Genomic DNA, 17,712 nt, shown 5'->3' on the forward strand with positions numbered 1-17,712 from the left:
ACCTGAAAAAAACAGAAAATAAAAAATAGCCGAATAAGAAACCAACTTCAGCATTCGTCAATCTCCAGGACTCAAGGCCTGAGGCTGTCAAGGACCAGGTTGACCGGGCGGTGTGTGGCAGGCCGCAGGCAGGTCACGTGTCTCCCTCGTCCTCCCCTCACAGATATCACGGGCAACCCGGCAGCGCTTCCCGCCGTCCCCCTCACTCACCGGCTCCTGTGTCCCTCCCGGGATCCGCTCTGAGTCCTGCTGCGCCGGCTCAGCGCGAACACCTCCTCCAGGAGCAGACGGGTCTCTGAGTGCGCCCGCCGCCAAGCACCGGCTCAGGAGCGGACAGCAGCCGAGGCTCCAGTCCAGCAAGCCAGGTACTAGAAGAATTTGAAAGCGCCTGCACTGTGCGCCTCCGCGGAGTCCGCGCTGTTCTCCCACAGGCCACAGAGTGACAGAGAAGAGGAATTGAATTGCTGCCGCGCCGCGCCGCCCCCACACACGTGCCGCCTGGGGCGGACCGCCCCCTCCGCCCCCCCACGCTACGCCACTGGTGGCACCTAACAGGTGTTGGCAATAACTAAATCACACTTGCAGCCAGTTGACATGGATTAAAGTTGACTCAACCTCTGTCCTGTGTCCTTGTGTGTACCACATTGAGCATGGAGAAAAGAAAGAAGTCCAAAGAACTGTCTGAGGACTTGAGAAACCAAATTGTGAGGAAGCATGAGCAATCTCAAGTCTACAAGTCCATCTCCAAAGACCTGAATGTTTCTGTGTCTACCGTGCGCAGTGTCATCAAGAAGTTTAAAGCCCATGGCACTGTGGCTAACCTCCCTAGATGTGGACGAAAAAGAAAAATTGACAAGAGATTTCAACGCAAGATTGTGCGGATGTTGGATAAACAACCTCGACTAACATCCAGACAAGTTCAAGCTGCCCTGCAGTCCGAGAGTACAACAGTGTCAACCCGTACTATCCGTCGGCATCTGAATGAAAAAAGGGACTGTATGGTAGGAGACCCAGGAAGACCCCACTTCTTACCACGAGACATAAAAAAGCCAGGCTGGAGTTTGCCAAAATTTACCTGAAAAAGCCTAAAACGTTTTGGAGGAATGTTCTCTGGTCAGATGAGTCAAAAGTTGAGCTTTTTGGGCAAAGGCATCAACATAGAGTTTACAGGAGAAAAAAAGAGGCACTCAAAGAAAAGAACACGGTCCCTACAGTCAAACATGGTGGAGGTTCCCTGATGTTTTGGGGTTGCTTTGCTGCCTCTGGCACTGGACTGCTTGACCGTGTGCATAGTATTATGAAGTCAGAAGACTACTAACAAATTTTTCAGCATAATGTAGGGCCCAGTGTGAGAAAGCTGGGTCTCCCTCAGAGGTCATGGGTCTTCCAGTAGGACAATGGCCCAAAACACACTTCAAAAAGCACTAGAAAATGGTTTGAGAGAAAGCACTGGAGACTTCTAAGGTGGCCAGCAATGAGTCCAGAATCCCATAGAACACCTGTGGAGAGATCTAAAAATGGCAGTTTGGAGAAGGCACCCTTCAAATATCAGGGACCTGGAGCAGTTTGCCAAAGAAGAATGGTCTAAAATTCCAGCAGAGCATTGTAAGAAACTCATTGATGGTTACCGGAAGCAGTTGGTCGCAGTTATCTTGGCTAAAGGTTGTGCAACCAAGTATTAGGCTGAGGGTGCCAATACTTTTGTCTGGCCCATTTTTGGAGTTTTTTGTGAAATGATCAATGTTTTGCTTTTTGCTTCATTCTCTTTTGCGTTTTTTCATTTAAGACAAATTAAATGAAGATAATAATACCAAAGAATTTGTGATTGCAATTATTTTCAGGAAGAAACCGAGTATTATCTGACAGAATTGCAGGGGTGTCAATACTTTTGGCCACAACTGTAAGATTTTGGAGATCCTTAATCCTGTTTCTTTCCGATTGGCTCTTCCAGTTACGTTTAAGAACCATAACGTGTTTCATAAATCTTTGTTGAAGAGGTTTGTGGAGCCAGTAGTTCCTATGGCGGCACCTCCTGACCCTGTATTGGTTAAAGGAAATTTGGAGTATGAAGTTGAGAAAATATTGGATTCTCGTTTGGCTAGACGAAGACTCCAGTACTTAGTCAAATGGAAGGGTTATGGCCAGGAGGATAATTCTTGGGTCTCTGCTTCTGACATTCATGCCGAAAGATTGGTTCGTGCTTTTCACCGAGCCCATCCTGATTGGCCTGGTGTCGTGGATGAGGGTTCGGTGACCACTCCTCAAGGGGGGGGTACTGTTGTGAATTCGCTTTCTAGCCTCCCTCTGGTTATTACTGAAGGTAGTGGAGCTGGTCAGATTGACAGGGGGGTTGTGAGTTCTCTTTCTGGGCTCCCGCTAGTGGTTACTGGAGGTAATGGAGCTGATCTGATTGACAGGGGCTTTCCACCTGATAATGAGGATGACGATTGGAGATCTGGGGTTTCAGATTGGGATTTAAGACAGCCGACTCCCTCTATCCCTGCTCGTGATTTTCTTCCTGTGCCTCCTGAGGTCTGATGTCTCCATCTCTGTCCCTGCATGTTCAGCTAAGTGGTTCATTTGCTATTCTGTTTGCATATGATCTGGTTTTGTCTATCTCTGCTTTGTGCGGGTCAGCCAGCTCCAGCTGGGGCTGTGCTGAATCACCGCCCATATGTTACTGCTTGTGCCAGTTTGTTTTGTCCCCTGTTAGATTGGTCTCTTTTTGCTCTGCTTTCTGAATATACCAGAGTGCTGATATAGTGGGGCGAAGTCGTGCAACTTCAGTGTTTTCTGTGCATCAGACGTGTTGGACTTTTTGCAGGGTTTTTTGCGTGATTGCAGAGAGTGTCTTTCCTTTCCTGTCCTGTCTAGTCAGTGTGGATCCCATCATTTGCTCAGTCTCTTTTCCTGCCTGCGTTTGTGTTTTCATCTTGTCTCACCGACAATATATGTTTGGGGGCTATCTATTCCTTTAGGGTCTGCTCCGGGGCAGTTTAGATTTCCCCTTTCTTGCTTTAGGCTTAGTTAGCTCTCTGGCTGTGCCGAGGCATCTAGGATCATCGTAGGTACGCTCCACGGCTACTGCTAGTTGTGTGGATAGGATCAGGGGTCTGCAATCCTCTTAGTTACCAATCTCTCTGGTTTTCTGTGGCTTAGCCTGGTCCTGCTCTCCTCCTCAGTGATCCATTCATAACAGAGTTTATTGCATATGGAGCGGGCATTCCAGAGTGATCCAGAGAGTGGGAGCAGGGTGGTGGGCGTAAAGGGCACAGATTTGAGGTGGGCAAGTTTTCAGGTGTTTATATTGAGTTGTGAGCAATAGAAGGGGGTAATAATGGGAGGTATGAGCTGTGGGGGTCCAGGGTTGGGAGATATGTCGCCAGCAGTGAGGAGAAGCAGAGAGAGGAGAGTGGGCAGCTTATTTTGTGTTTTATTAGGATAGATCTGAGGTTGAGGAGCAGGTCAGTGGAGAAGGTCAGGTGGGGAGGCAAGAGGGAAGGAGAAATTATTACTTGGTTAGAGGGTGTTGGGGTTTACAGATCACGAAGGAGAATGAGGAGTAATGGAGCCAGAACTGTTAGAGCGTATGTCAGCATGGTAAGAGCAAGTGTGGAGGTAAGAGAAATTTAGTACATTTAAACACAGTGGTTAGTGGTACCTTCTGTTCACTTCTTGCTCATCTCTGGCATATTTCTGCTGTTATCCTTAAAGAGACATCCTTAAAGAGACAGACCGAGGTGTCCAGACAGACCAATGACTCTGAATTTATAACAAGCTAAGTGCACATGAAACAGGCCAGGTGTGATCTGGAAGGAGGGGCAGCAGGGAGACTGGTCACAGACACAGGAGGGGATTAATTAGAAGTCAGAAGAGAAAAGGAAAAAGGAAAAAGAACAAAATGGACAGATAAGGCCAATTGTGTGTTAGCATCAAGGAAATAAGGTGAGAAAACATTCACGGGGAAAAGAAAGCAGTGAGATACAGGGTGATTGGGATCAGGAAAGATGGGTTATGGTATTGCAGCAGCCAGTGGACATACCAGTAATAGCAGAGAGATACAGGGTGATTGGGATCATGAAAGATGGGTTATGGTATTGCAGCAGCCAGTGGACATACCTGAGGATGAAGCAGATCGACTGTCAGATTGATAGTTGTTATGGGCTGGCGGAACGCACCAAATAATAAAGATGGTATTTAGGTGCGTTCGCAGCCCGGGGTCCACCGTGCAGAGGTGTTAACTGCTGCTCGGTAATGGCGGATGCTATATGGTGGTATAATAACAGGACACACGGGGTTAACCTCACCCAATGTGTACAGAGGTGGACTCTTCTCTCAGAGCCGCACAACCACCAAATAATAAATGCTGTAGCCTGTTATTGCTCACAGAGCTCAGCAGTGTGAGCGCTAGCGTATAGTCACAGAACTCAGCCCTTAGAACGCAGGACTGAAGTCCCTCTAGACCACTAGCGCTCGGCACCGTGACTGCGATGCCAGCAAGGGTTAAATCACGTGTGCACAGTGCCACTCAGGTGGACGCCACTAATTGGCCTGGGTTTTGCCAGGTAAGCACACAGGTTGCGCAAGGCGTTGCACCGGCGTGGCTGTCACTTGCCGCAGTTCGATAGTGCCCTGCAGTGGGCGACACCATCGAACGCTCGTGTGCAGATGGCTGGTATGCACTGTGGTCTATAGACTAGCCACTGACAGGAGCTGACTCGGACTCTAAACCTAACCACATTCGTATTAGCAGAGGGAAGGGGTTTCATTATGAGTCAGTCACCAGATACATGCATCCATCATCATACACTCCAAACTATTTCAGTCTATACTAGCGCATGGGCGAGCGGCCATGCGAACCTTTTATAGCCACGGGTGTCCGGGATCTTCCTGGCTTCTCGGATGGGCCAATCCAAACACAAGCAGGACCTGAGCACGTGACCCTCGATCTCAAATGGGAGATCACTCCACGGGCATGCTCAGTGGCCCGACATGAGGACTTAGTCCCTGTAGAATCTCGCTGCTGAGCAGCATGCATTGTCATAGCTGTGCCAGAGGTGGCAGCAGCAAGCAAACCCACGGAGTTGGCCTGGGCAGAGCGCTGGGACCGACGAATCTGCTGAGCAGGCTCCACTGCGGCCAAAGAAGAATGGGAGACCACTGGGTGCAAGACTCTGGATTCCTGCTGTGCAGTGGTAGGAACCCGATGCCTAACAGATAGTAATAATGAAGCATAGTAATAAGGCTATGTGCACACACTGAGGATTCACCTGCGGGTTTTTCCACGCGGATCCGCAGGTAAAGTGACCTGTGGATTTGCCCTGTGGTTTCACACCTCTACTATGTTAAAGGTGTGAAACCACTGCAGAATCCGCACAAACAATTGACATGCTGTGGCTTGTAAACTGCAGCAAAAACGCAGCGTGAGCACAGTGGATTTGAAATGCCATAGGCTAACAAGGTACTGTACCATGTCTGTGGAACTGCTGCATTTCTGCAGGGCCGGAAATGCAGCAGAGTCTGCAATGTGTGCACATAGCCTTATGAAGCATCTAAAGCAGGGAGTTATTTCTCTGGCATATTTCTGCTGTTATCCTTAAAGAGAGACATCCTTATAGAGACAGACCTTTGGCTTACAGCTTTTCCAGCTTCTTCCTCACATTACACCAAATTTACACAAACCATATAGTGCTATACCAGTATCCCAGACAGTAAGGACTCCTTCACATTTCCGGGTGATTTCTATATAGGATAAAACAGTACTGGTGAGATCCATATGTAAGTATGTGACATTTGTGTGCCATCCATGTGTCCTTGCGAGCGCAAAGGCCCCAGGACCTATTGAAGCGCAGATGGCGTTAAACGGCCGTTGTCCACAGTTCAGACATCTCTCCCGAGCCTATGCTTTTTATCCTACACTAAATTCACTACTTCAGAACGGTGAGTGCCATCCCTTTTGTTCTTCTTTATACAACGTGGCTATGCATGTTTTACTTTGGATTGAGCACCCGTTCTATCGGTAGTAGGCGTGCAGCCCTGGTGTGTGAAATTGTACCGCACTATAGTGCATATGAAGGTGGCAGCAGCCGTGCCGAAATGTTTTCATGCTTTTTGGACTTTGTCCTGTACTTGTTCCCGTGTCTGTCATTGTCTGTACTAAGTCCGTTTCTTGTGCCTGTTCGTGTCTCTGTCTGTTTCCTTCCCTATTCACCTGTGTGTAGCCTTGTGTCTACTCCATCTGATCTGCTCTCTGCTTTGCACCCTGCGACTCTGCTGTTATCCGCTCCACACCCTGTGGCTCTGCTCTGCACCCTGTGGCTCTGCTCTGCTCCCCACTCCGCACCCTGCGGTACTGCTCAGCTCTCCGCACCCTCTGACTCTGCTCTGCTCTTCACAACCTGCGACTCTGCTCTCTGCTCCGTACCCTGCGACTCTGCATCTTGCGGTTCTGCTCCGCTCCCGTTCCGTACCTTGCGGTTCTGCTCTGGTCTCGTTCTGCATCCTGCGGGTCTTTGTCCTTCTAGTTTGAACTGGTTTCTAACAGTTCCTGTCCCTCCAGGCTGAACTGGTTCCTTCCTGTTCTGTTATACTCCTCGTACCAGCCTTTGTTCCTGCCCTGCCTGTTACGGTTCTGGTTACTCCAGTCTGATCTGTGCCCACCTGTCTGCCAGAGTGCCAGCCATGCCCGCCTGTCTGCCAGAGTGCCAGCCGTGGCCGACTGCCAGAGTGCCAGCCGTGCCTGACTGCCAGAGTGCCAGCTGTGCCCGCCAGAGTACCAGTCATGCCTGTCTGTACTTTCCCGCACCTGTCATTAGTGTTCTGTCCCCAGTGGGATCAGCTGCTACAGCCAGACACCGCCCTGGAGTGGTACCTGACAGCTACCTGCCGCACAAGCCTGACCTCACCACTAGAGGCTCCAGTGAACACCAAGGTAGCTGCTTAATCACACCCCTCCAGGGTAGTCTGGTTTTTGGCACAGTGGGGCCACAAACCTCGCTCACGCCATTCAGTCTGGGCGCAAGCATAAAACAGGTGCCCGGTGGGTCCCAGTCCTGGAATGTAAACAATGCCTTTCTGTACACCACCATAGGGCAAAACAGTAGATTCCACCACATTTGGGAGAAATTGAATAACAAATTGTGGTGCTCATTTCCTCCTATTAGCCCTTGTAAAAATGACTGCATGATAGCAGCCAGATAAATATTTTTTTCTGAAATGCTCTGGGATTTCAGAGAAAATATAGTTAGAAAATCCCTGTTTTGCCCCAAGCAATGGATCCTGTAGGTGTATATTGAGAAGCCTGTCTACCATCTAAATCGGCTCTGGAAAAAGCTGGCCAGGGATGTTGCTTCACTAGTGTAGTCTGGACTGGTCTCCAGCCAGATTTTCCAACTATATTTTTTACACAACACCAAAAATGTTTCAAAGGGCTATATACAATCGTGCAGTTAGGCTCTGATTGCTGTTGTCTCTGGTTTGGTCAGCGTTAATCAGCACTTCTGTGCAGCGTGTGTGACATAGTACCACAATTTTATGCTCGCCTATCAAATCTGGCCATAATACTTTTGCCTAGGGAGAAACATAGGGCATTAGCTGGGAGAAATACTGCCAGATAATAATCTTTATATAGCACTAACATATTCCACAGCACTTTATAGTTTGCACACATTATCATCACTGTTCCCGATGGGGCTCACAATCTAAAATCCCTATCAGTATGTCTTTGGTAGGAAACCAGAGTACCCAGAGGAAACCCACACAAACACAGGGAGAACATACATGTTGTCCTTGATGGGATTCGAACCCAGGACTATCCACTGAGCCACCGTGCTGCCCTATCAAATGAAAAATGTATAAAATTGACCATCACTGATTGCTTCTGTTCCCTTCTATGGATTTCGTGGTGAAGTGTCCACACTAATACGATTCGGCAATTTGCAGTCACATAGAGTGAGTGCCGAAATTTGTAAAGAGCCTGGGAAAACCCTTTAAAAATACTATATATACTTTATGATACTAGATACTACCATAAAAGTGCAACATTGACAACCGTTGCAACAAAAATCCAAGTGACTAGGGACTTTTTCACTGTATTCAGCTGTCAGACATGGCCATAGTAAAGTTCTATATTTCGGTATGTACTGCTGATACCTTTTCCGGTACAGCTGAATGTAAAACAATGCTTTGTCCAGTCTCTGTTACAAAAAGATAAGCCTGAAGCAGGGTGGAAGTGGTTTAGACAAGTTATCACCTCAGGCTTTTTATGTCTTCCTTATACAACCACTTTCATAGTTAAGACAGAAATTCTGCCACTGAGTAGCTGTCAATCAATGGTCACACATGCAGACAAAAAAGAAACAGAGGGAGATTTTACTAGATTTTTAGCAAAGAATAAAACACTCTTGGTACATTTTTAATATGCTCACGCTCGAATTGAAGGGATTAAGGTTAGACAATGTTGTAAAAAAGATATGCACCAAAATTCAAGAAAACTGTTATGGAAGGTCCTGACATCAGACGTACTATCCCGTCCATGGGACCCGGGCCCCTATGCCAATGGACGGGATAGTACGTCTACCGCGATCAGCGGCGCCCACGTGGTGAGTGCCGCTGATCGCGGCCGGGTGTCAGCTGATTATCACAGCTGACACCCGGCACAATGTGTCAGGGGCGGTCACGGACCGCCCCCGACACGTTAACCCCTTGCACACCGCCATCAAACATGATCGCGGTGTACCGGGGGTTAAAGGGAAGCATCGGCAGGGAGGGGGCTCCCTCCGTGCTTCCCTGAGCCCACCACAGCAGCGCAATGTGCAGCGCTGCTGCGGGGGGCTCCTTTCCTGCAGGCCCCCGAATCCAAGATGGCGACGGGGGCCTTCGGGGGCCTGCAGGAAGCTGGCTTCCACAGTGCCTGCAAAGCGCAGGCATGAGGAAGCCTTCTGCACTGCCTGTGACAGATCGCTGATCTGTCACAGTGATCTGTGATGTGACAGATGAGCGATCTGTCACAGGACAGTGATGTCACACCTGGGACTATTTAATAAAGTTAAAAAAAAATAAAAAAAAGTGTAAAAATAAATTTAAAAAAATCGCTAAATAAATTAGAAAAAAAAAAAAATATTCCCCCAATAAATCCATTTTTTGGAAATAAAAAAAACAAAAAACAATAAAAGTACACATATTAAGTATCGCCGCGTCCGTAACGACCCGCCCTATAAAACTGTCCCATTAGTTAACCCCTTTAGCGAACCCCTTAAAAAATAAAAATAAAAAATAAAGCAAAAAATAATGATTTATTATCATACCGCCAAACAAAAAGTGTAATAACGCGCGATCAAAAAGATGCATATAAATATCCATGGTACTGCTGAAAACATCATCTTGTCCCGCAAAAAACGAGCTGCCACACAGCATCATCAGCGAAAAAGTAAAAAAGTTATAGCTCGCACAATAAAGCGATGCAAAAATAATTATTTTTTATATAAAATAGTTTTCATTGCATAAAACCGACAAAACATAAAAAAAGACCTAAATGAGGTATCGCTGTAACTGTACTGACCCGAAGAATAAAACCGCTTTATCAATTTTATCGCACTCGGAACGGTGTACACGCACCCCCCCAAAAGAAATTCATGAAGCGCTGGTTTTTGTTCATTCTGCGTCCCAAAATCGGAATAAAAAGCGATCAAAAAAGTCACGTGCCCGAAAATGGTACCAATAAAAATGTCAACTCGTCCCGCAAAAAATAAGACCTCACATGACTCGGTGGGTCAAAATACGGAAAAATTATAGCTCTCAATATGTGGTGATGCAAAAACTATTTTTACAATAAAAAGCGTCTTTTAGCGTGCGACAGCTGCCAAATATAATAACCGCCATAAATAGTAAATCAAACCCCCCGTTATCACCCCCTTAGTTAGGGAAAAATAATAAAATAAAAATAATGTATTTATTTCCATTTTTCCATTAGGGTTAGGGCTAGGGTTAGGGTAGGGTTAGGGCTGAGATTAGGGTTAGGGGTGTGTTGGGGTTCGGGTTGGAGTTAGAATTGGGGGTTTCCACTGTTTGGGCACATCAGGGGCTCTCCAAATGCAACATGGCGTCTGATCCCAATTCCAGCCAATTCTGAGTTGAAAAAGTCAAATGGTGCTCCTTCCCTTCCAAGCTCTGCCATGCGCCCAAACAGTGTTTTACCCCCACATGTAGGGTATCAGCCTACTCAGGTCAAATTGCAAAACAATTTTTGGGGTCCAATTTCTCCTGTTACTCTTAGGAAAATAAAAAATTGGGGCAAAAATATCATTTTTGTGGAAAAAAATGATTTTTTTATTTTCACGTCCGAGCGTTATAAACTTCTGTGAAGCACTTGGGGGTTCAAAGTGGTCACCACACATCTATATAAGTTCCGTGGGGGGTCTAGTGTCCAAAATAGGGTCACTTGTGGGGAGTTTCAATAGTTTAGGTACATCAGGGGCTCTCCAAACGCACATGACACCCGCAGACCATTCCATCAAAGTCTGCATTCCAAAACGTCACTGCTTCCCTTCCGAGCCCCGACGTGTGTCCATACAGTAGTTTTCTCCCACATATGGGGTGTCAGCGTACTCAGGACAAATTGGACAACAACTTTTGGGGTCCAATTTCTCCTGTTACCCTTGGGAAAATGAAAAATTTGGGGACTAATTGATCATGTTTGTGGAAAAAATACGATTTTTTTATTTTCATGCCCGGGCATTATAAACTTCTGTGAAGCCCTTGGGGGTTCAAAGTGCTCTCCACACATCTAGATAAGTTCCTTAGGGGGTCTCGTTTCCAAAATGGGGTCATTTGTGGGGGGTTTCCACTGTTTAGGTACATTAGGGGCTCTCCAAAGGCAACATGACACCCACAGACCATTCCATCAAAGTCTGCATTCCAAAACGTCACTACTTCCCTTCTGAGCCCTGACGTGTGTCCATACAGTAGTTTTTTCCCACATATGGGGTGTCAGCGTACTCAGGACAAATTGGACAACAACTTTTGGGGTTCAATTTCTCCTGTTACCCTTGGGAAAATAAAAAAATTGGGGACTAATTGATCATGTTTGTGGAAAAAATACGATTTTTTTATTTTCATGCCCTGGCATTATAAACTTCTGTGAAGCCTTTGGGGGTTCAAAGTGCTCACCTCACATCTAGATAAGTTCCTTAGGGGGTCTAGTTTACAAAATGGTGTCATTTGTTGGGGTTTCCACTGTTTAGGTACATCAGGGGTTTCCAATCGCGACATGGTGTCCGATCTCAATTCCAGCCAAAAACGTCAAATGGTGCTGCTTCCCTTCCGAGCTCTGCCATGCGCCCAAATAGTGGTTTACCCCCACATGTGGGGTATCAGCGTACTCAGGACAAATTGCACAATAACTTTTAGGGTCCTGTTACCCTTGGAAAAATAAGAATTGAGGGTGAAAAGATCATTTTTGTGGAAAAAATGATTTTTTAATTGTACTGCTGTATGTTATAAACTTCTGTAAAGCCCTTGTGGGTTCAAAGTTCTCACCACATATCTAGATAAGTTCCTTGGGGGGTCTAGTTTCCAAAATGGGCTCACTTGTAGGGGGTTTCCACTGTTTAGGTACATCAGGGACTCTCCAAACGTGACATGGCGTCCGATCTGAATTCCAGCCAATTTTGCATTGAAAAAGTCAAACGGCGCTCCTTCCATTCTGAGCTCTGCCATGCGCCGAAACAGTCGTTCCCCCCCACATATCAGGTATCAGCATACTCAGGACAAATTGCACAATAACTTTTGCAGTCCAATTTCTCCTGTTACCCTTGGTAAAATAAAAAAAATTGAACCTGAAGTATTTTTTTTGTGAAAAAAAGTTAGATGTTCATTTTTTTTTAAATATTCAAATAAATTCCTGTGACGCACCTAAAGGGTTAATAAACTTCTTGAATGTGGTTTTGAGCACCTTAAGGGGTGCAGTTTTTAGAATGGTGTCACTTTTGGGTATTTTCTATCATATAGACCCCTCAAAGTGGCTTCAAATGTGATGTGGTCCTAAAAATAAAATGGTGTTGTAAAAATGAGAAATCGCTGGTCAAATTTTAAACCTTATAACTTCCTAACAAAAAAAAATTTTGGTTCCAAAATTGTGCTGATGTAAAGTAAACATGTGGGAAATGTTAGTTATCAAGTTTTTTGTGTGCCGTATCTTTGTGATTTAAGGGCATAAAAATTCAAAGTTGGAAAATTGCGAAATTTTCAAAATTTTCGCCAAATTTCCGTTTTTCTCACAAATAAACGCAAGTTATTTGAATGAAATTTTACCACTAACATGAAGGACAATATGTCACGAGAAAACAATGTCAGAATCACCAGGATCCATGGAAGCGTTCCAGAGTTATGACCTCATAAATGTACAGTGGTCAGAATTGTAAAAATTGGCCCGGTCATGAACGTGCAAACACACTTCAAAAAGCACTAGAAAATGGTTTGAGAGAAAGCACTGGAGACTTCTAAGGTGGCCAGCAATGAGTCCAGACCTGAATCCCATAGAACACCTGTGGAGAGATCTAAAAATAGCATTTTGGAGAAGGCACCCTTCAAATATCAGGGATCTGGAGCAGTTTGCCAAAGAAGAATGGTCTAAAATTCCAGCAGAGCATTGTCAGAAACTCATTGATGGTTACTGGAAGCGGTTGGTCGCAGTTATTTTGGCTAAAGATTGTGCAACCAAGTATTAGGCTGAGGGTGCCAATACTTTTGTCTGGCCCATTTTTGGAGTTTTGTATGAAATGATCAATGTTTTGCTTTTTGCGTCATTCTCTTTTGTGTTTTTTCATTTAAGACAAATTAAATGAAGATAATAATACCAAAGAATTTGTGTTTGGAATCATTTTCAGGAAGAAACTGAGTATTATCTGACATAATTGCAGGGGTGTCAATACTTTTGGCCACAACTGTAAAGAGTGAGTAGTCACATTTCAGTAGTTTTATTCTAGAAAATAAAAGAAGCAACTTTATTTAAAGGAAACCTGTTAAATCCTAAAAATGTTTTCGAGTAGTAATCTACAGGAAAATAATGTTTAAGGCTGGAGTCACACACAATGTAGAAAAATACGGACTGTATTTTACAGCCGTAATACGCATAAATGGTCCCTAAATAGTGCTCCGTATGTCATCTGTTGTCAGGGTGTATTTTTCTCATGTAAGCATCCGTATGTGATCCATATAGCGTTTTTTTCTCACAACCTTGCAAAATGGACATTTAACGGTTTTGAGGCCTGCACATAATTTAAATCATCAGCACCAACCCTATTTATTGCCTCAATATCAGGTGGCAGCCTCCAATCTGTCCATTTTGGTGCTGTGCTTGTGTTGGTGTCTTGGTGGTTGTTAGCAAACATGTCAGACACACTTCAGTTCACTCCAACTGACCGTGTTCTGTTCAGCTGGGTTTTGTCCCAGCGCTTTGGCCAGCCATACCCAGTGATTGTGGATCCGAGGAGGAGGAGACGAATGTGGGTGAATCCGCATTTGAGACAACGCCTCAATAAAGGCCATTTTCACAGGCTTTATGCAGCTCTGAGGACACATCCTGACAAGTTTTTCCTCTATTGTCGGATGACCATTTCTACCTTTGATGTTTTGTTGGAGACAGTGCGCCCAGGGATCACCTTCCAGGACACCCGGATGCGCAAATGTATCTCTGCGGAGGAGTGTCTTCTCCTTACGTTACAGTATGTATTTCTCAGCTACAGAATGTATGTAGATGATTATTTTCTCAAATAATTCTCTTACTCAGTAACCCCTTTCTGGCCAAGAAACATAAGGTATTGGTACCAAATATATGCTCTCAAACTTAGAACACTTTAATGTGTTATTCCACATTACATAGCCGTGGGACATGTGTATATGTATTGTCCGCCTAGCTTCTTACTTACACACTGTAATGTGTGCATCCTTGAGAATGTATTTTAATGTATATATTTTCAACATTTGTTTAATTGTATGTTCCTCTCAACTGGCCTTTCTTATGCAGCACTCCATCTGGAGTTTTTGATTGGGCGATCGAAAATATCTGGCATCGTTCATGCTTACTGTTGAGCGATACCATTCGATATCGTGAAATATCGGATCGGATTGGATCAGACTGATACCCAAAAAGTATCGGATATCGCCAATGCAAGTCAATGGGACAGAAATATCGGAATAAAAAAAACCCTTTCTTTCCTTGTAGGTTAATTCTACATGAAGAAAAACAACTAATAATAATGTAGAATGTATTGGGGGAGTTGGAGGAGACATTAAACGCATAGAGGTTTAGACCAATCAAATGGAATAGCAGGAATAAAATTTTTTTTTTAAAGACGTTCGGAGTTACAAAGATATTGACTATGTTAACCTTTTTTATATTTTGTCAGATATGTATGTTTCACTACTTCCATGCTCTTCACCTTCTTTTTTACTTGTCCCACACTTTCTCCTTCATGATCCTCAGCAGCAGCAGCATCTTTTTCATCAACTTCTTCACCTTATTCATCTTCTTTACCTTCTTATTATTCTTTTTTTTTTACATTCTTCATATTCTTCTTATTCAACTATTCTTCTTCTTCATATTCTACTTCTTCATCTTCTTCCTATTCTTCTTCTTCATAATATTCTTATTTGTGACAGGCATTCCTGTAGTTGCTATCTATAAAAGTTTGAAGATTACACCTTCCGTTCTGCCTGTCACAAAAGATTTACAACAGGATTTGTCCACGTTCAGTTTGGCCTGCAGCAGCAGGCATTTTCCAGGGGCACCACGAGGAGGAACGGACTCACCCCCATACTCTGCTTAGTCTTCTTCTGCTTATAAATTAGATAATATAATTTGCTCTGATTTTTAGTCTTATGCTTAATGTTCTTCTGCTTTTTGGTCTTCTGCTTCTTGGTCTTCTGTCTCTTGTTGTTCTGTATCTTGGCGGTTGTCTTCATGTTCTTTGTCCTCTTGGTCATCTTCTTCAGGGTCATCTTTTTGGTCTTCTTCGGGGTAGTCTTCCGGGTCGTCGTCTTCAGGGTCATCGTTTGCGTGGTCGTCCTCTTCTTCGGGGTGGTCTTCAGGGTCGTCGTCTTCAGGGTCGTCGTCAGGGAGATCCAGAGTGATAACCAAAAACCATTTCCAAAAGCTTGAACTTGGAAATGTAGCAGAAGGTACAAGAAGGCTGAGGAACTGCCAAGAACCAGCTGACGGTACTGGATCCCGGATGGGTAGCAGAAGGAACAAGAGCCAATGGCCCTACCGAGGACCAGCTGACGGTGCTGGAACCCGGATGGGTAGCAGAAGGAACAAGAGCCAATGGCACTACCGAGGACCAGCTGACGTTACTGGAACCCGGTTACTAAGCAGGAGGTACCTGTGCTAGAAAGCACTACCAAGGGCCAGCAGACGTTGCTGGAACTCGGACACCGAGATGGCGGCACCTAAGCCAAAGGCACTGCCGAGAACCAGCTGACGGTGCTGGAATCCGGAGGGGCAGCAGAAGGAACAAGAGGCAATGGAACTACCGAGGACCAGCTGACGGTGCTGGAACCCGGACGGGTAGCAGAAGGAACAAGAGCCAATGGCACTACCGAGGACCAGCTGACGTTACTGGAACCCGGTTACTAAGCAGGAGGTACCTGTGCTAGAAAGCACTACCAAGGACCAGCAGACATTGCTGGAATTCGGATACCGAGATGGAGGCACCTAAGCCAAAGGCACTGCCGAGAACCAGCTGACGGTGCTGGAACCCGGAGGGGCAGCAGAAGGTACCCATGAAAAACAAAGTTGCAAGGCCGCGAGCCGGCCGCAGTTACCGAAACCCACAGTCCTACAGGGGGTGCTTGTCCTATTGGCACTACGGAACCAACCTTTATTGCCAGAACCCGTAGCCCACATAGGAAGCACCTAAACTGCAGGCACCATAGACTCGGCTAACCCGACAGCAACATGACAGGACAACGTATTGGTGGCAAAGTGACGTTGACACTACCCGGAAACAGCTCGCGTGCTGGAACCAGGCTGGGCAACAGGGAGTACCCGTGCCAAAGACACTGCCGAGAACCAGCTGATGGTGCTGGAACCCGGATGGGTAGCAGAAGCTACAAGGCCCAATGGAACTACCGAGGACCAGCTGATGGTGCTGGAACCCGGAGGGGCAGCAGAAGGAACAAGAGCCAATGGCACTACCAAGGACCAGCTGACGTTACTTGAACCCGGTTACTAAGCAGGAGGTACCTGTGCTAGAAAGCACTTCCAAGGACCATCAGACATTGCTGGAACTCGGATACCGAGAAGGAGGCACCTAAGCCAAAGGCACTGCCGAGAACCAGCTGACGGTACTGGAACCCGGATGGGTAGCAGAAACTGTAAGAGCCAATGGAACTAGCGAGGACCAGCTGACGGTGCTGGAACCCAGAGGGACAGCAGTAGGAACAAGAGCCAATGGCACTACTGAGGACCAGCTGATAGTGCAGGAACCCGGAGGGGCAGCAGAAGGAACAAGAGCCAATGGCACTACCGAGGACCAGCTGACGGTGCTGGAACCTGGTTACTAAGGAGGAGGTACCTGGGCTAGAAAGCACTACCAAGGACCAGCAGACATTGCTGGAACTCGGATACCGAGAAGGAGGCACCTAAGCCAAAGGCACTGCCGGGAACCAGCTGACGGTACTGGAACCCGGATGGGTAGCAGAAGGTACCCATGAAAAACAAAGTTGCAAGGCCGCGAGCCGGCCGCAGTTACCGAAACCCACAGTTCTACAGGGGGTGCTTGTCCTATTGGCACTACGGAACCAGCCTTTGTTGCCAGATCCCGCAGCCCACATAGGAAGCCCATAAACTTCAGGCACCATAGACTCGGCTAACCCGACCGCAACACGACAGGACAACGTATTGGTGGCAAAGTGACATTGACACTATCCGGAAACAGCAGGCATGCTGTTACCAGGAGGGAGTACCTGTGCCAAAGACAATGCCGGGAAACAGCTGGCGGTGCTGGAACCCAGGGAAAATACTACAAACAGAGTGGAGACAGAGCCCTAATTGGAGCAAGTTTAAAATCTGTAGTTGTGTGAGTGTGGACAGAGCAGGAGAAATTGCCGGACACACAGCTGGGGACCGGATGACATTTCTGAACCCCAATAACACTGGAGCATATGTTGACTGTGCAGACGGCACTTCTGAGCAACAACTGGCGATGTTGGAGCCCAGGGTCAATCAGGGTGTAGGCTGAGGCCTAATTTCATCAAGTTTAATATCTGTTGTAGACTACTACTGATTTTAAACGTGCTCCAATTAGGCCCCTGGCTCCACTCTGTCTCTAGTATTTACCCTGGCCTCCAACACCACCAGTTCCTCCTCAGAAGTGCCGTCTCAAAACCAGGGGAAGAGTCTTGAGGAGATCATTTGCATATTCCCAGTGCCTTCTGGGATAAGTGAAGAGTCTCCGCGAGCTCAACGATCACTGGGTTTTGGCCGTTGCAGCTGAAAAGAGGAAATCGGAAAACCAGGGGAAGAGTCTTGAGGAGATCATTTGCATATTCCCAGTGCCTTCTGGGATAAGTGAAGAGTCTCCGCGAGCTCAACGATCACTGGGTTTTGGCCGTTGCAGCTGAAAAGAGGAAATCGGAAAACCAGGGGAAGAGTCTTGAGGAGATCATTTGCATATTCCCAGTGCCTTCTGGGATAAGTGAAGAGTCTCCGCG

Source organism: Dendrobates tinctorius, unplaced genomic scaffold, assembly GCF_039654945.1.
Source record: "Dendrobates tinctorius isolate UK_male_01 unplaced genomic scaffold, ASM3965494v1 ptg000011l, whole genome shotgun sequence".
Classification (NCBI taxonomy): Eukaryota; Metazoa; Chordata; class Amphibia; order Anura; family Dendrobatidae; genus Dendrobates; species Dendrobates tinctorius.